Source organism: Notothenia rossii (assembly GCF_949606895.1).
Source record: "Notothenia rossii genome assembly, chromosome: 8".
NCBI lineage: Eukaryota > Metazoa > Chordata > Actinopteri > Perciformes > Nototheniidae > Notothenia > Notothenia rossii.
The window spans coordinates 2,028,181-2,035,680 of record NC_136906.1 but is presented as its reverse complement, the minus strand read 5'-3'; the positions used below and the strand labels follow the sequence as shown (position 1 = coordinate 2,035,680).

At 38.5% G+C, this 7,500-nt stretch overlaps 1 long non-coding RNA gene across 1 annotated transcript; it reads right to left on the bottom strand.

The window, feature by feature from the left end:
* Positions 1-5,680: 5,680 nt before the first annotated feature.
* On the bottom strand, positions 5,681-7,399 carry LOC307016937. The gene is made up of 2 exons (XR_013801974.1): positions 7,104-7,399; positions 5,681-6,008 (listed from the first exon to the last, which is right to left on the bottom strand). It is a non-coding gene; the product is annotated as an uncharacterized lncRNA (long non-coding RNA).
* Between the last annotated feature and the right edge of the window lie 101 nt (positions 7,400-7,500).

Below are 7,500 nucleotides of genomic sequence, written 5' to 3'. Positions count from 1 at the left end.
GAAGTAGAAAGTACAGGTATTTGTGTTCAACATGTAAGAAGTAGAAAGTACAGGTATTTTTGTTCAACATGTAAGAAGTAGAAAGTACAGGTATTTGTGTTCAACATGTAAGAAGTAGAAAGTACAGGTATTTGAGTTCAACATGTGAGAAGTAGAAAGTACAGGTATTAGTGTTCAACATGTAAGAAGTAGAAAGTACAGGTATTTGGGTTCAACATGTAAGAAGTAGAAAGTACAGGTATTTGAGTTCAACATGTAAGAAGTAGAAAGTACAAGTATTTGAGTTCAACATGTAAGAAGTAGAAAGTACAGGTATTTGTGTTCAACATGTAAGAAGTAGAAAGTACAGGTATTTGTGTTCAACATGTAAGAAGTAGAAAGTACAGGTATTTGTGTTCAACATGTAAGAAGTAGAAAGTACAGGTATTTGTGTTCAACATGTAAGAAGTAGAAAGTACAGGTATTTGTGTTCAACATGTAAGAAGTAGAAAGTACAGGTATTTGTGTTCAACATGTAAGAAGTAGAAAGTACAGGTATTTGTGTTCAACATGTAAGAAGTAGAAAGTACAGGTATTTGTGTTCAACATGTAAGAAGTAGAAAGTACAGGTATTTGTGTTCAACATGTAAGAAGTAGAAAGTACAGGTATTTGAGTTCAACATGTAAGAAGTAGAAAGTACAGGTATTTGAGTTCAACATGTAAGAAGTAGAAAGTACAGGTATTTGTGTTCAACATGTAAGAAGTAGAAAGTACAGGTATTTGTGTTCAACATGTATGAAGTAGAAAGTACAGGTATTTGGGTTCAACATGTAAGAAGTCTTCAGAAGGGTTTAATATAAAATAAGTAGTGGAGTAAAATACTGATACCAGAAACATGTACTTAAGTGCAGTAACAAAGTATTTGCCACACACACACACACACACACACACACACACACACTCCTCCCCTTACTTTTGCCCTTTAGGCTCCTCTCTGCAGACTCAGGCAGAAATACCGCCTCAGGAATCTCCTGCAGGCAGATCTGATGTCGAGGTCAGAGCGGTGTGTTTGTGTGTGTGTGTGTGTGTGTGTGTGTGTGTGTGTGTGTGTGTGTGTGTGTGTGTGTATGTGTGTGTGTGTGTGTGTGTGTGTGTGTGTGTGTGTGTGTGTGTGTGTGTGTGTGTGTGTGTGTGTGTGTGTGTGTGTGTGTGTGTGTGTGTGTGTGTGTGTCGTTTGCTCTTTCACATGTTGATACCAGGGGAACATTCCTGGAAACACGCCTGTTTACACAGGTCTCATGTCTGAAGTGTACACACACTTTCATCACATGTTAGGGAGGCTGTGGTGCAGCGGGTTGTGTGTTGGTTTTCGGATCAGGGGGTCACAGGTTCGAGTCCCACTGCAGTCAGCATGTCGTTGTGTCCCTGAGACACTTCACCCCAAAGTGCTCCTGTGGGGATTGTCCACAGTATTGAGTGTGTTAGTCGCTTTGGATAAAAGCGTCTAACAAGTGACATGTAATGTAATAACATGGACTGTTATTGGACGAATACTGGTCACAAGTACATATAAAGATAGGTATAATTAAGCAATAGCTCACGACAGGCCGTGGTATATGCTCATTATATTACAGCTAAGGGGGTTGCCGAACCACGCCCCTTAGCTGTGATATAATGAGCATATATCACGGCCTGAAGTGAGCTATTGCTTTTATAAAGCGGTTACCAAGTGTGGCAATATGAAAGAAAAATACAGACTCTAATTTAAATAGTTTTTATTAGTAAATAATGATGTTCAAAATGAAATAGTCCCTCCGTTGCCTTCTGCACAAAACATAGTGCAAGGTGGTTGCTATGCAACAACACTAACAGCAAGCGAACATATTAGACAGAGATCATTGATCCATTGTTTGGCTGTTTATTTACATGAATGTGTATGTTGCTGTTTATTGTGCAGCCACTGAAAAACTGTCCAGCATCAGTAGCATGGCTTACGTGGTCACTTGTATAGGTTGAGGTTGTTCTAGGCTGTTGCTTGGCGTGAGGAGAATATTGCTCCACTTTCTCCGGTCCCCGAGATTGGGCTTCCAGTAGCTCTGGAGAGAGCTTTCGCACCTGTGGCCACTAACGGTCATTTATCTGCTTTGTTTCAAGACCCGCATCAGAAAGCTTTTAAATGGTGGTACTTTTCCAGTTGGTCTACCTGCTCTTCACGTAGCTCTGCATGTCGTAGTTTAGCTGCTTTTTTTTCTGGAGATAGGCACTGCTCAATCCACTCCTCAATACTATAGTAAGACTCCCCCCCGGAGGTCGAAGTTAATCTTAAATGTTTCCATTTTATGCTTTTTAAGTTTGTTTCGTAATGGAAGAAATTTAAATATATTTATAAAACTGACAAGTCAAATCAAGCAATCTGATTGGTCGATAGCGTTTTTGCGGACCTCTTTGATTACAGATTTGAAAACATCGTTGCTTGCTTTAAAAGTAGCACAATTCATTATGTTAAACCTTCAAAAGTATCTAGATATCCCTGCCCTAAGGCCAAAGGAACTGCACACTGAATATGTTTTGCCGTTTGATGTCTATGTCTGGACCGCTGCGTCAAAAAGGAGGGTTTCTGCCCCGTTACTTCTCCGCTGCTTTCTTGTTCCAGTATGAAAAGCTTTTCAGCCCAACGGTATACTGTTTTCCTCAGACGCGGAGGGATACCGACTTGTTGTGAAAAGTAACTTACAATTCTACCCGTGGTATACGCTCAGTATATCACGGCTAAGAACCAATCAGATTGCTTGATTTGACTTGTCCGTTTTATAAGTATATATATATAGGTTTGGATATGCAGCAGCATATTTACCTCATTAATAAATCTGAGTTCTCTTCTACCTCTGGTTTTATTTATTATAGGAGTAAGGAGTCTCCTTCTTGTGTTTTTTCACAAATTATAGAAATCATATCTAAAAATGTAACTATATCTTTTTATGTTATTATAGTTTATTAAAATAGTTTTCTGTGTTTTTAATGTTGGTTTTATTTGCTTTATGTTTATGTATGCACCACAACACTAGGTCACATTCCTCATGTGTGTTAACCTAACTGGCAATACAACTTTCTGATTCTGATATCCTCTTTTTATCTGTAGACATATACATAAGTCATTTTGGGTTTGGAATGGGACTCATTTGGGCAAATGAGGTGTTAATATGTACAAATAGGAGTTATGGAACAGATCAGTGTGTGTGTGCAGAGTATTCACCTAAAGACTGCCTGAAGAAGAAGCTGGAGGCTCCGGACACACGGACACACGGACACACACACACGCACAAGCACACGCACACACACGCACACGCACACGCACACACACACACACACACACACATTATCCATTGACTACAGAGCTATATGTGTGGTTTAACCTTGCAAATAGTGGCTTTGAATCCATGCCTCTGAAAGCTGATGGCTCTAACTCTGTGTGTGTGTGTGTGTGTGTGTGTGTGTGTGTGTGTGTGTGTGTGTGTGTGTGTGTGTGTGTGTGTGTGTGTGTGTGTGCGTGTGTCTGTGTGTCTTGATTAGGACAGCCAAACTGACAACTGAGAGTATTGATGTCTGTTCTTGTTTCTCAATTCATCGTCTTCTGTTCTTACACCGGCTATCTCAGGTTGTTCACAAAGTTTTTAAAAAGGTGCCAGATTATGAATTCAAATAAATACGATTGTTTGAGTTTGAACAGTGATGCTACAGCAGTGATCTGCCTCCCATTATGTGCACTGGGTGGTGTAGTTGTAAGCAAGAAGTTAGCATAAGCTAGGTGGGTCATTCTACAGAAAAGGTGGAATCTGGGTGATTCAAATCTGCTGAAATATATTCCTTCTAAACATCTAAAACCTGTTAAATAGCAATAACTAACTCTTAACTTGATGAATCCACAACAAGTAGAGCTTAAAGTATTTGTATTATTGTTATACATTATACAAAGCTTATTTATATAGGAACGTCACTGGTGTTACGTGTTACCAGGAAGGAGAGTAACACCAGTGACAATTTGGAGAAAACACGACCATTTTAACAAAATGGCTGCCATGTGTCAGACCAAATGTGGCTTCAGTCAATATCAAAACCGTTTAACTCTTCAATACAATACATGTTCCCATTCCAATGTTCACCCCTAGGGCTATGGCATGAGTAACACTAATGACAGACTTGAAAGACACACGTAACATTTGAAGATAAAATGAAACCTTGAACAAACAAAGTAAGAAGTATCTGACTGTCCTTATGTCTTTGTCCACTGCCTCAAATGATCTCTTGTTACAGGAGGCACTTCAGAGACAGTACATTATTTCAAAAATAAAAGCGTGTTGTGTAGCAGTAACACCAATGACGTCATTTATTTGTCACACATTGTAAAGCCCTTACTCATCACTGTACCCTGTACACCAAGGCAGGTTTCCCATCACTCACTGCACGGAGGCTCAGTCACTGGTACACTTTTATCAATAAAGCTATGTTGGGCAAACTCCCGTATTATATCTGTTCATTGATAAAGCAGAACGTTGCAAGCAGCTATTGTCTGCGATCGCAGGATATCGTCTTGTTAGATGTGCCAAGAGTAAGGACTGTCTTAGGGAAGACAGCTTTTATGTGCGCAGCTCCACTTGCTTGGAACAGTCTACAGGCAAAATTGAAATTGAGCATTTTTATTTCTCTGAATGTTTTTAAGGCACGTCTAAATGAAATGCTTTCTGACACTCTGGGTATTTGTAAATGTTGAATATGTAAATATAATATCCTCTGTTGTTTGTTTGTTTGTTGTTTTTATGTTTCATGTGGAACTAAATGATGCAGGTCTCCCTTGTAAATGAGATCGATGATCTGAAGGGACCAATCTGTCTAAATAAAGGTTTGAAATGAAATGAATTTTGGGTGACTGACATTTATTTGATATTATTAATAATAATTTGCGTTTTTTTTTACCATTTCAGTGTTATAATCAATGTATGTGATGTTATGTAAATTAGATTTATCTATTGAAAAAAAATCTTTTAAATTAAAACTATAGGCTCCACTTCCATGTATGATCAAAGTGACAAGGCAGTTCCTTGAACTTGGCACTTTAAATAAATTGCAATTTATGTATAAAACAATCTATTTATTCAACATATATAATGAATGAGAGTATTAGGTCAACGTCATGTATTTTGGTGTCTGCAAAAGTAAGGGACAGTACTTCCACCTTTTCTGTAGAATGACCCATGTAGCTAACAGCTGTATAGAGTTATTATGAAAGCGATTCGCTTAAATTTACATTTAGGTGACCCCAAGGCCTATCAGATGGTGACGTGAAGTCATGTGACCGTGCTGTAGTTCCTTTATAGCCCAACATTAGCCTCCTTTAGCTTAGCGGTGGTGACGTGAAGTCATGTGACCGTGCTGTAGTTCCTTTATAGCCCAACATTAGCCTCCTTTAGCTTAGCGGTGGTGACGTGAAGTCATGTGAACGTGCTGTAGTTCCTTTATAGCCCAACATCATAAAATGGTGTTCATATGTGGAGATTATCCTGATTAAATAAACGTTTGACAGACAGAATATTTTATGACATAATCCAAAACCATATGGAGTAATCCCATTGGACGAGGAGATGCTACCTTCAGGGACCAACAGAGAAACACTGCACCTCTCTACAGTAAAACAAAACAACCAAATCGTTTTTATACCAATTATTTGATACTTTTATTTCCATTTATAAGTATTCATCACGAGTCGACAATGTATATTACAGCTCAGCGCTCTGGACTACAGGTTGATGCATGTCAACGGCACAGGGAGGATGGGGGAATAAGACTGAGAGACATTAGATAACTCTAAAACAGGGGGGAAGAGAGGAGGACACTTTTGTTACTGCCACCATTTCCCAAATTCAGCCAGAATCATCTCGAGGCCACCATCTTCATCACAGTCTTCATCGTTTTCATCTTTCAGCCCAGTGCGCAGAAGGGAATGGTGGGAACTTGAGGACTCAGTGCACAGGACCTGAGAGGAAAAGAGCTTTTCATTATAATAATAATTATTATTATTTATTCCACACATTTTTTCTACTTTTTATAGCGCATTGTTGAAAGGAGCAGGGAGAACACATTCTTATTTTACCTGCCCCTTCTTTAGATAGAGATAGAGAGATAGATAGATAGAGAGATAGAGGGATATATATTGATAGTTTGTTGAGACGTTTCCATTTGATGACTCAGGGAAGACTGATATAGCACAAGCTGATGAAGAGCCCATTACATTTGGATCTGATCCAAAGCAGATAAACATTCATTACTTTTCACTTTCATTAATGAATCAGTTGGTTTTCTTCTACTCAGATTAATTAAAGTACTCATTATGCAGATTTGGCTATTTTGAAACCATATTTATTTTTGTATAATACAGAATGATTAGTGGCAGAGAAAGGAGAAGATCTTGAGTAAAAGTAGAAGTACTCAGATCTTGTACTTGAGTCAAAGTAGAAGTACTCAGATCTTGTACTTGAGTAAAAGTAGAAGTACTCAGATCTTGTACTTAGTAAAAGTAGAAGTACTCAGATCTTGTACTTGAGTAAAAGTAGAAGTACTCAGATCTTGTACTTGAGTCAAAGTAGAAGTACTCAGATCTTGTACTTGAGTCAAAGTAGAAGTACTCAGATATTGTAGTAAAAGTAGAAGTACTCAGATCTTGTACTTGAGTAAAAGTAGAAGTACTCAGATCTTGTACTTGAGTAAAAGTAGAAGTACTCAGATCTTGTACTTAGTAAAAGTAGAAGTACTCAGATCTTGTACTTGAGTAAAAGTAGAAGTACTCAGATCTTGTACTTGAGTAAAAGTAGAAGTACCAGAGTGTAGGAATACTCTGTTACAGTAAAAGTCCTGCATTCAAAATGTTCCTCAAGTGAAAGTAGAAAAGTATTCTCATCAAAATATAGTGAAAGACAGTAAAAGTAGTCGTTGTGCAGATTGGTCCATTTCAGAATAATAGATATGATATGTTTTATAATGATTGATCATGAAAGTGTTCTCAAAGCTGGTAAAGGTGCAGCTAACTGCTGGACTAAGTATGAATGAATGAGTGAGTTTCTCGTGTTCTCACATTGAGGGAGGGGGGCGTCTCCTCCTCATGACGCCTCAGCGCTGCTTTTTACGCAGGCAGCGAACGCCTCCATCAGATCTTTTGCAGCCTTCAGCTCCTTTCTCTGCAAACGCTGAGGAGAGAGAGAGAGAGAGAGAGACACGTTAGAAGAAGCAGGAAAAGCTTTTGAAGCAGAGTGGTTTCCTTAAAAGTGGACCTATCATGCTATATTTGAATAACATAGTGTAGGACCATACCTATAAAAGGCATATTTATACTTTTTTATTTTCAAAATACCAAACAGATCATGCATTTTATCCATTTCCTCATTTCGCTCAATTTAACCACTGCCTTTCATGCTCGGATTCTGTGAGAACAGCACCATCTGGTGGCCTGAAATATGTACTACAGCGTCTCC